Source organism: Prionailurus bengalensis, chromosome X (assembly GCF_016509475.1).
Source record: "Prionailurus bengalensis isolate Pbe53 chromosome X, Fcat_Pben_1.1_paternal_pri, whole genome shotgun sequence".
In the NCBI taxonomy this organism is placed as follows: domain Eukaryota; kingdom Metazoa; phylum Chordata; class Mammalia; order Carnivora; family Felidae; genus Prionailurus; species Prionailurus bengalensis.
This window is the reverse complement of record NC_057361.1, coordinates 23,606,413-23,618,614: the sequence shown is the minus strand read 5'-3', so window position 1 is coordinate 23,618,614 and position 12,202 is coordinate 23,606,413. Positions and strand designations below refer to the sequence as shown.

The window sequence follows — 12,202 nt, the reverse complement described above, 5'->3', positions numbered from 1 at the left end:
ATTGGTAAAGTGGATTTCACTAAGATTAAAGACATATGTTATTCAAAAGACAGTGCTAAGACAATGAAAAGACAATCCACAGAGTGCCATAGGGTGGAATAAAATATTTGCAAGACATATATTTGATAAAAGACTTGTATGCCACATGTATAAAGAACTCTCAAAACTCAGTAGTAAGGGATCCCTGGGTGGCTCATTCGGTTGAATGTCTGACTCTCGATTTAGGTTCAGGTCATGATCCAAGGGTTCTGGGATGGAGCCCTGCATTGGGCTCTGCACTGAGTGTGGAGCCTGCTTAAGATTCTCTCTCCCTCTCCCTCTGCCCCTCTCTGCTCGTGCTGTCTCTCTCTAAACAAAACAAAACAAAACAAAACAAAAAACAACAACACATCAATAATAAGAAAACAACACAATATAAAAGGTCAAAAGTTTTGAACAGACATTTCATCAAAAGACATTTATGAGTGACAAAGAAGCACATGAAAAGATGCTCAACATCATTAATCATTAGGGAAATAAAAATTAAAATCCCAATGAGATACCACTCCACACATACTAGAATATACACAGTAAAAAGACAGATCATACTGAGTACTGCCAAGGGTGTGAAGGAACTCTTCTATATTGTTGGTGGGCATGTAAATTGGTACATCCACTTTTGAAAACAGTTTAGCAGTTTTTTTAAAAAGTGAACCATACACCTGCAATATGACCTAACTATTATACTACCAGGTATTAATCTAAGAGAAATGAAAGCTTATACCCATGCAAAGATGTGTTATGCAAAAGTTCATAGCATCTTGATTTGTAATAGCAAAAAAGTGGAAACACCTCAAAACATCCACCATCAGGTGAACAGATAAACAAACTGTAGTATATACATGATATAATATCATTCAGCAGTAAAAGGAATTAACTATTGATACATGCTATAATTTGCATGAATCTCTAAGTAATTACCCTGAATGAAAGAAGCCAGGCTAAAGAGCACATACTGTATGATTCCATTTATATAAGATTCTAGGAAATGAAAATGAAAATATACTGATAAAAAGAATGTCATTCATTCCCTTCCTCTTTGTTCATCTGTTCTGTTACTCAAATTCCACGTTTGAGTGAAATCATATGATATGTCTTTCTCTGACTTATTTCATTTAGCCTAATACCCTCTAGTTCCATCCATGTTGTTGCAAATGGCAAGATTTTGTTCTTTTTCATTGCTGAGTAATATTCCAGTGTACATAAGGAAAGGGAAAAATAAGAGAAAAAAGAGAGGGAGGCAAACCATAAGAAACTCTTAAATGTAGAGAACAAACTGAGGGTTGCTGGAGGGGAGATGGGTGGGGGCAGGGATTAAATGTATGATGGGGTTTAAGAAGGGCACTTTTTGGGATGAGCACTGGGTGTTATATGTAAGAGATGAATCACTGGGTTCTAGTCCTGAAGCCAAGACTACAGAATATGTTAACTAACTTGAATTAAAAAAGAACTCACAAACTACGAGATCATGACCTGAGCTGAAGTCGGACACTTAACTGACTTAGCCACCCAGATGCCCCAATATAGAATTAGTTTTAAACAACAAATAAATACTTCCATTGTCATCTAGCTTAGATATAACAGCCATCAACATTTTTGTTTTAATTTTTTACTTATCTGTATTTTTGAGCATACTGCTTAGCAATTTGGGACAAATGGTAACATTGACTCTTCGGAGTTTCTAGGTCTAAAAACAGGAATAATGAAAGAGGAAGCATAGACTTCAAGCGTCTTCAAACTAATAGTAATGTGGCAAATGTCCAGAAGTCTCTTTTTCATGTCTACTTCTATCTGGGTTTTTAGGGCCTAATCCTAAGCATGGAGTCATGCTGGTACTATATCTGAAGGACATTTAACAGCATTCATAGTCTACTGAGCTAGAAAAGTTTCTTAAAAATTCAAAAATGTATTTTAATTCTAGTCTCCAAGTTTTCCATAATGACATTTGCAGCTGTATTAAAAATGATTGACTAAAGCTGTACCTATTCCTCAGGCTAGTCCTTGTTCTTGGTGAGAGAAATAACTTGGTGAACGTTGTTCAGAGCTGTAGCCCCACCAGCACCAGTATTCTGGTCAACACTGGGGCCAACAAATTAATCATGCTGATGAAATCTAGGGAGAATGTGTTCCCTGCTCTAGCAAGCACACTATTAGTATAGCTAACTGTGACATGGAGTTGGTAATAGTGCTGCCATGTGTCTGCAGAACTCATTGATGCTATCTGCAGCATCACACCTGGATGTAAAATTGCATGTCTTCCCTCCACCACGGGAGTACTTCTTTGAAGTGTTTGTGCAATAGTTAAAATTAAAAAGAAAAAAGGGGCGCCTGGATGGCTCAGTCGGTTAAGCAACCAGCTCTTGATTTCAGGTCAGGTCATGATCTCAGGGTTCAAGATTTCAAGCCCCATGTCGGGGTCTGCACTGACAGTGTGGAGCCTGTTTGTGATTCTCTCTCTACCTCTCTCTCTGCCCCTCCCCTGCTCGCATGCACTTTCTTTCTCAAAATAAATAAATACACATTAAAAAAAATAAAATAAAAAAGACATGATTTGCAAATGGCAAGATAGAATTGTTGAATCATTATATTATACATCTGTTAGTATATAATATTGTTTGGTAATTACACTTCCATGAAAACAAATAAAAAAAGAAGACATGAGGAAGGAGATCAGACATGAGCCTATGACAGAAAGCCATGAAAATTTTCAGTAAATACTTCTGTTTCCCCTATATTCTTGTATACACTCCCATACAAACATTGTATGCAACTATTTTAAATAATTATATAAGATAAATATGCAAATTATGTGGAGAATGAATTTGTTTCTTACCTTTTTTATTGTTCATGCTGCTTAAATACAGAAGACATTCAGTTAAGTATTTAACAAAGGAGATTATAGTGAAGTGGAATATTCACGTGTTCCTTCATATGTGAGTGAAATATATCCGTGTGTAAAATATATATATATTTATATCTAACATAAATATATAAATAATATTGAAATATAAATACATCTAAATTTATATTGATATATATATTATACAAGTATATAACATATACATGTATATATTATTCTTACAGCTCCGACAAAATTTAAAGTAAAAAAATATGAACATAAACAAGTAAAAATAATGTGTATGTGACAATATGTACTTTATTTTTATCATCATTACTTAAACTCAGTGAGTTTGATATTCTGTTAAAAAATGAATGCAGTGCTCCAAGTAGATAAGTTAAAGTGGCTGTAGATTCACTTTGATAAATAACTAATATCAAAAGTATATTCCTTGATGTACTTCCACTCCTTGTCATATTACATATCTCACTTTTTAATGATATATGTGAAGCTATTTAAATGATCTGAATAAGTTCAAACTGGTGATACATATTAAAATTTATCACAGAACAAAATCGGGGCAAAATGAAAACTTTAAATGCTATCCATTTTTATATCTTTTAAAATGCTATTTTATAGACTGATTTTATTTGCTTTTTGTTTTGCAAATAGGAGAAATGGAGATATGTGGTAGCTGTCAAGAACTGTGAAGAGGCTAAGGTTTTTATCCTTCTTGGAAGCTAACAAGTTAGCCTGTCGCACTTTCATGGATACTGGCAAAAAAACATGAGGCTCTTGGGTAAGAGACAAAGAACTTTATTCTCATAGCAGTAGTAGTTGCCATAGTACCTGCATTTGCAGTTTGCATCGCAAACCCCAGTAATCACAGGCTGGTATAAAGAGGACCAGGTGATACCAAAACTTGCTGTGAGTTGCAGTGCAGAAGAGGAGCTCTGTGCTTAGGTAACCTGAATCTTGTATAGTGGGCAGTGAGCATGCCCTCCCCCTTGCTCTGGACATGTTGTATATCTATCTATATCTATATCTATATCTATATCTATATCTGTATCTGTATCTGTATCTATATCTATATCTTTATCTAGATCTATATCTATATGTCTGTTTCTATATGTATATGTATGTATATATATGTACATCTATATATGTGTATGTGTATATATGTATATCTATATGTTATGTCAATCTATATGTATATCTATATTTATATATATATATCTATATCTGTATCTATAGATAGATATCTTCTGAGGCCGTTTGCAACAAGACTTTCTTGACAAGATCGTCTGGAACAAAGGGCAACCAGTGCCTCACATGATAAACAGAAATGCAAGTGATCCATAGAGAATTGTCCCCTAGCCATTACATATTCTAATTAGTAGTTAAAGTCATTTGTACGGTTGGTTTACTCCTTCTTAGACCTAAACCTTTGGTGAAGTAATATGAATGGATTTACTTGCAGAAGAGAAACACCCTTACAAAAATGTATTGTCTCAATCCATTTTCTCAACATCCATCTGGTGCATATTTTATTGGGAGAAAAATAAACAGCAGGACATAAATTAAAGTCCACATAAACAAATTGGTTTCATGTATTATATGTTTAAGTGACGATTTACTCACAAAATACACTTACTATTGTAAAGCTTATTCCAGGTGAGTTTCTCCAATGGAAAGTTAAGGCTTAAGCAAAATGAAAAAAGATCTTCTGTTTTTCCATTTTGTTTATCAAAATAAAAGTCTGTGAAAACATCTATGTGCCCCCAAATGGAATTAATCAAAGATAGAAAAGATACATAAATGAACATAATAAACCTGGAGGGTTGGGAAAAATCTTCCTTCCTCTTATATTTTACACACACTTACCATTAGTATGTTACTGTTTTGACCCCAAGGTCCTAAGCTTTTCAATGGCACAATAATAAGCATTCATTTCCTTCTCTAATGAAACATATTTTATAGTCTCTAATATCCTGTGAATAAGGAATCAGTGAGATATAATAATACACTAATCCTTACCAGTGTTCTAATGGGAGTAACTTCTGGTTATAGGGACATTTTTGAAGTATTAAATATAAAATTATATTTAAAGATTTAACATTTAACATTCTAAGCCCCGGGATAATCTCCTTACAAAACCCTGCAGAATGGTCATCATTACCTTAGAATTCAAAAGAAAATGTTTCTACTTGGCATTTTTGAAACCACTAGTGTTTTAATAAATGAAGTTTCTTGTCAAGGAGGATGGGGGTTGCTTCTGGATTAGATAGTCTTTAAATCAACTCAAATCACAGATACATACAAAACTGCTAAAAATCTTCTGGTTATTATATCACTTATCAGAATGTGTTGATGCTATGTTTCAAAACCAAATATAGTCATATTAAAACTGCCTATAAAATAGTCCAAAACATATCAGCTCTGCCTCTAAAAATTCATGAGGGTGTAAAAATAAAAATACTGAATATGCCATCTAAGTTGAGATCCCTTATGATTAATTTCTGTTTCTTGCTGCAAGTTTATAAACATGCCAATAATTCCTGCACTACATTAAAAAATTCTTTCTTGTGAACTGACCATGGTGACAAGAATACAAAAGTCCGCATTTTTAAAAATATGAATTTGAATTTCTCCTTAATGTGGACATAAAAGCAGGCAGTGTCGAGAGTTGCATCAATCCTTCCCAACTGTCTCAAAAAATATGTGCACTGTTACAATAAAAACAGTTCACCAGCTGTTTATGTAAAAATTATTTGACGAAAAACAAGCATAGCCATATGGCACTCTAGCTCTGCTGTGGGAGCATGAAGAATAATTTTGTAGGCTGTAGTACATAATGGTCATGCTAAGTAGGGTGTCAACTATTGCAGGCACATTACATTAATAGTTAATCTGTCCTTTTATCCTCTAAGTACTTACATTTCTTAACAGCTTGTAGTTTGGAAACAAGTTAACAACTCACTGATTAAGAATTAAAATTTTGGAAATGACAAAATATTTGATGTAATATGGACATAATATTCATTTGCTAATTAAAGGTATTATTTAAATAATACATTAGTTGGATGACAGGAATGTGTTAGGGGAGCTGGTTCTCATTTCTATCTCAAGTTCCAAAAATATAAATATGTTGAAGGTACTACACCATTGATTTGAAAGAAAAATAATTAGAAGAGGTATTTCATGTAAGAACCAAATTGGCATATCCACTCGCATTCTTAGACTGTAAGAATTATACCTTACTCACCTTTATATTCTCTACAATATCTATAGCTGTGTCTTGCACATATTAAGCAGGTAATAAATATTTGTCGAATAGAACATTGTTAGAACAAAAAGAATTATAAATACCACCAGCAGACCGTCGAGTCTTTAAGTTCATTTAGCACTTCTGGAATGCACTAGGGAATAACCCTCATCCATTACATAGAATGCATACTTGGATGTTTATTAGCTTATGAAACTCCAATATTTTACTCTCACACTAATTTTCCTTTTTGAGTTGTTTACATATTGGGAGCTATAGTCAACTGAAAGACAACACTGAATGACCTAGCTTTAATTCAGCAAGTTAGAGTACTTAATCTAAGATCTTAGAAAAGAGGGTAGAACAAAATGGAGAAGAAAAAAAGCCAGGTTAGAATCCAATTATTCACATTCTTAGTTTTGGTCGATACCCTGACAAAAAGATGTCCATTGGCATGTGGCTCTGTTATTAATAACTTAAAAATGTCAACTGAGAGTATCATGGTGACATTAATAACTGAGAAAGAAACCACAGCAGATACAGTTCTGTAAGAAAAATGTTGCAGACATAACATCTATTTCTAAAATGCTTACCCTTTGTGGTTTTCATAGTTCATTTGATACATGAATGTCTGGTTTAAACTCATGATCTATGTAATCCCCCCCCCCCATATCAATTCCCAAAGAAAGATGCTAATCTTTAATTTCAGAGATTTAGAACTCCACATTAAAGTATTTCATATTGGTAATGATTTCCTTGTTTACAAATGGTAAACACAGTTTGTGTGTAGGTGATTATGTCTCAAGAGACATTGGAAGAAGGCTTTGCTATGGGTACATAGCTCGTATTGGTTCATGGAATATAACAATCATAATAAGAAAGTATTATGAAAATAACTTGAAAAATATTTGAGGAAACAAAGTCTTTAACTTGGTATGGAAACAAATAGTAAGAGTTCATGGCTTAATATTTGAATGATGGGACAATTAAATACTGCAATCATAGAGGTGTCAATATTTCAGTTGATGACAGTCACAATGAAGCAAAACTCACAAGACTATAAGAGACTCTAAGATATAAGATTATTATCCCTCTATGATATTAACATTTAAGAAAGATTAGACTTTTTTAGTTGAATTTGTTTCACATGTTACATAAAATTGATCAAAAAGGCAGTTTTCAGGGGCACCTGGGTGGCTCAGTCAGTTAAGCATCCGATACTTGATTTTGGCTCAGGTCATGATATCACAGTTAGTGAGTTCGAGCCCCACGCCAGGCTGTGTACTGACATTGTGGAGCCTGCTTGGGATTCTCTCTCTCTCTCTCTCTCTCTCTCTCTCTCTCTCTCTGTCTCTCTCTCTCTCTGACCCTCCCTCATTTACTCTCTCAAAAATAAATAAACAAAGAAACTTAAAAGATTTTTTGTAAAAAGGCAGTTTGCCAGGCGTGCACATCTTTTTATTGATTTTTACTATGGCATGTGATTAAAGTAACTGCTTTTTATCACTTTAAAAGACTTTTTTTTACAGGAAAGTCTGCTGCTCATTTGTTGACTATAAGAAGTAATATTTTTAGGGGCACCTTGGTGGCTCAATCAGTTAAGTATCCGACTTCAGCTCAGGTCATGATCTCACGGTTCATGGGTTTGAGCCCCATATCGGGATCTGTGCTGACAGCTCAGAGCCTGGAGCCTGCTTCAGATTCTGTGTCTCCCTCTCTCTCTGTCCTCCCCCATTAATTCTCTCTCTCTCCCTCAAAAATAAACATTCAAGGGGCGCCTGGGTGGCGCAGTTGGTTAAGCGTCCAGCTTCGGCCAGGTCACGATCTCGCGGTCCGTGAGTTCGAGCCCCGTGTCAGGCTCCGGGCTGATGGCTTGGAGCCTGGAGCCTGTTTCCGATTCTGTGTCTCCCTCTCTCTCTGCCCCTCCCCCGTTCATGCTCTGTCTCTCTCTGTCCCAAAAATAAATAAAAACGTTGAATAAAAAAAATTAAAAAAAAAATAAACATTCAAAAAGTAGTATTTTTAGTAAGATGTTAGTAATGTATATATTTAAGATTTCAAGGATTCACAAAGTACTTGAGAAGGCAATAATAAGAGTATCGAGACATATGCTTATCCAGAATGAGCATGATAGTGTGAAGTAATGGGGTATGATAATTGGTGAACAGAAATGATATTTTGTGAAATAAAAATCAGCTGGTGTTCAGAAATAAGAATACTTTTGAGGGGGAGTAGAGATTTCTTGATTTCTTGATTTCTAGATTAATTTATATATATATATATATGAACATATTTTTAAAATATTCATTGTACACTATTGAGACATTAACACAAGGCACACTTATTTTTAAAAGTAAGGAGCTGTCCCAAGAAGAAATAAAAATCACCTATAATTTCCTCTCAAGAGATAGCTTATCTCTGACTGACTTATTTCACTTAGCATAATACTCTCTAGCTTCATCCACGTCGTTGCAAATGGCAAGATTTCATTCTTTTTGATGGCTGAGTAATATTCCATTGTGTATATGTACCACATCATCTTTATTTTTTTTATGTGTGCAATCATCTGATTTATAAAAAGATGCAACAAAATTCAAATGATACAAAATATCAATTTCAAAACAACATCAAGTGAGTGTATTTAACCATACTCAGCTTATAACAGAGCAAATGGGTAAGAAGGAGAATAATTAATGTTATAGCATATTGCTACATCAACTGGCAACAGAAAAAGTTGGTAAAGGAAGGCAGAGGAACTCTATCTTTAGAGTGTTATAATTAGAACCGAGGGGTTCCATAATCATCTGGCATCTGCTCAATGTTGTACCTATAGTTAGAAATGTATATGATGGGAACTCCAGGGATCTTCTGGATTCTGATCCTTCGTTTAAGGTCCCGGTCAACTGTGGCCACAATGTAACACTTATGCTGAGTTACTCTCTTTACTAGGCAGTCATCTGCATATGTTCCTTTGTGTGTGCATGGTAGTCATTCAAATCTTGGATCCTTGGCGATCCTTAGAGCCACTCGATACTTTTGCCCCAATTTCTCAGTTTCAGCCATTACACAGTCAGTTATACAAGGGATACACTTGGAATACAGACAGTCCATCATTGATTGTACTAAGTGAAGTTTGGCTTTAATGGAAAAGTTGATAAAGTTGGTATCAACCAGGATGTGGTAAGGTGGGCCCAGCTGTGTGTTATATTGGAAGAATAAGCAGGAAGGATGTTGGGGGACTTCTCTTCCCTTGCGTGCACTTGGATCTTTCTTTTCTTTCTTTTTAGGTTTCAATCTATCCTTCTTTTTCAGCCTCTGATCTCGGAGACTAAGCATTCGCTTCATGGTTGCATACTTTCTTGCTTTCTTTTGCTTCCCCATGTTCATGCCGCACTCTTGTTTCTTCTGGAATCCCACATCGTCTTTATCCATTCATCTGTTGATGGACATTTGGGCTCTTTCCATAATTTGGCTATTGTTGATAATGCTGCTATAAACATTGGGGTGCATGTATCCCTTTGAATACCATATAATTTCACTCATATGTAGAATTTAAGAAACAAGACAGTTAATCATGGGGGGTAAAAAAGAGAGAGGCAAACCAGGAAATAGTTTCTTAACTGTAGAGAACAAATTGAGGGTTGCTGCAGGGGAAGTGAGCAGGCAGATGGGTTAAATAGTGATGGGGCTTAAGGAGGGCCCTTGTTGGGATGAGCACTGGGTGTTACATGTAAGTGATGAACCACTAAATTCTACACCTGAAACTAATATTACACTGTATGTTAACTAACTAGAATTTAAATAAAAATTTGGAGAAAGAAAGAAAGTAATTATATTCTCATAAGTAGAACATGTTGAATAGAAAACAGTATTAAAGTATTAACTGTAAGGGATGCCTGGGTGGCTCAGTCAGTTGAGTGTTCAGCTCTTGATTTCAGCTCAGGTCATGATCTCACGGTTTGTGAGTTTGAGCCCAGTGTTGGGCTCTGCACTGACAGCAAGGAGCCTACTTGGGGATTCTCTCTCTCTCTCTCTCTCTCTCTCTCTCTCTCTCTCTCTCTGCCCTTTCTCTCCTTGCTCGCTCTCTCTCTCAAAATAAATAAATAAACTTAAAAAGTAAAGAAAAATAAAGCATTAACTATAAGAAAGAGTCTATTAGATATATTTTTTAAAGTTTATTTACAGTGTTTTAAATGTTATTTTTAGTATTTGTTGCACTTTCCCGGTCTACATTCTTACTTTGTTCATTTATTTTACATACAAAATTTTATTTTTTTTGTAGTTAAATCTGTCATATTTATCATTTATTTATGTTTTCTGAATTTGGAGTCATATTATAAAGGTCGTTCTTTCTCCCAAATGACCTTAATATTCTTCCACAGTTTTTTTAACTCTTAACGTCCAATATATTTACTAGGCAAAATCATAAACAGTTGGTCTATAGTTTGGATTTTGCCTGGAATTGTTTTTATTCACACAGTGAAGTTTTTGTTGTTGTTGCTTCAGTTCATCAGCGTGTGTGTTTATAAACTTATTTTTGAAGTATAATGTACATAAAAACAAAAAAATGAACTAATCATAGTTACAGCTCTGTGTATTTTCACAAAGTGAACACATCCATGTATCCGTCATCCAGATCAAGAAAAAGAACTACAGCAGAGACAGTACTGTGAAAAAAAACGTTGCAGACATGCCATCTGGTTTTAAAACTCCGAAGCCCCCAAAGTACCTCCTTCCAATTGCTATTCTTTCTAAAACATAACCACTCTCGTAAATTTTAAAAGTTCTAAAAGATAAGTTTGCCAGTTTTTGAACTTTATATAAATTGAAGCAATAAAATCACTGCTTTTCATATGTTTATTGACCATTTAAATATCCTCTTGTGAAAGTGCTTATTTAGGTCTTTTGCCTATTTTTCTACTGGGTTGTCTCCCTTTTTTTAATGTTCTATAGAAGTTCTGTATGTTTTTTAGACATAAGAACTTTGTTGGAAGTCTGTGCTGAATTTATCTTTTCCTGCTTCTTGGCTTGCTTTTTCATTCTCCTAATAGTGTATTTCAATACCAAAAGTATGTCAGTCTATTTTGTCAGTTTTCTCATTTTTTATTATTATTTTTTTGGGGTCCTGTTTGAGAAATTGTTGCCTATTCCATGGTTATAAAGATGTTCTACCACATTTTCTTCTAAACACTACATTGTTTTAACTTTCACAGTTAGGTATGCAATGCATGTAGAACTGATTTTTCTATTATATGTGTTAGAAATGATGAGTTATGTTTTTTCTCATAAATGTTCATTTTATCCAGGACCTTTTACAAACAGACACTTCTTTCTCTACTGCATTCAGTTGTCATAAATCAAGTGGTCATATATATGTGGGTCATCTTAGAACTTTTCAGTCTTTTCTGTTGGCCTATTTTACTATTCTTTTGCAAATACCATATTGTCTGCGTTACTGTGGTTTTGTAATCATTTTTGGTAGCTGGTGGTATAAGTTACTGAGTTTTGCTCTTGTTCAAGATTGCCTTGGCTGTACTTGGCCCTTCAGGTTTCTATACACATTTAGAGTCAGTTTGTCAATTTCCATTTTAAAAAAAAACTGCAGAAATTTTGATTGGGAGTGCGTTTAATCTCATATTTAGTTGGAGGAGACTTGACATCTTTAAATCATTCAGTTCTTCAATCAATGAATAATTATTTAGTTCATCTTTTTTTTGTATTTAGCTCTTCTTTAATTTCTCTCAGCTATATTTTGTAAGGACATATTGTACATATTTATTAAACTTATTTCTGGGTATTTTATGTTTTTAGGTAACTTTGTAAATGTTTTTATTAATCTCATTTTTGTTTATAAACCATAATATAAAGATACAGCCAATTTGTTTCTATCAATTTGTATCCCACAACCTTGATGTTTTTACTTATTAATTTTAAATATTTTGTCTATAGATAACTTTTAAAATTGTATGTAGAACCCTATATGGTTATTAATGACAATTAATAACCATTTAATTGTTTTTTTAGATCCTTACACATTAATGTATGTATTTATGTATGTG

The 12,202-nt window shown here is 34.1% G+C and overlaps 1 pseudogene; it reads right to left on the bottom strand.

The window, feature by feature from the left end:
* Positions 1 to 8,865: 8,865 nt before the first annotated feature.
* Positions 8,866 to 9,572, bottom strand: LOC122477234 (annotated as a pseudogene).
* Positions 9,573 to 12,202: the final 2,630 nt, after the last annotated feature.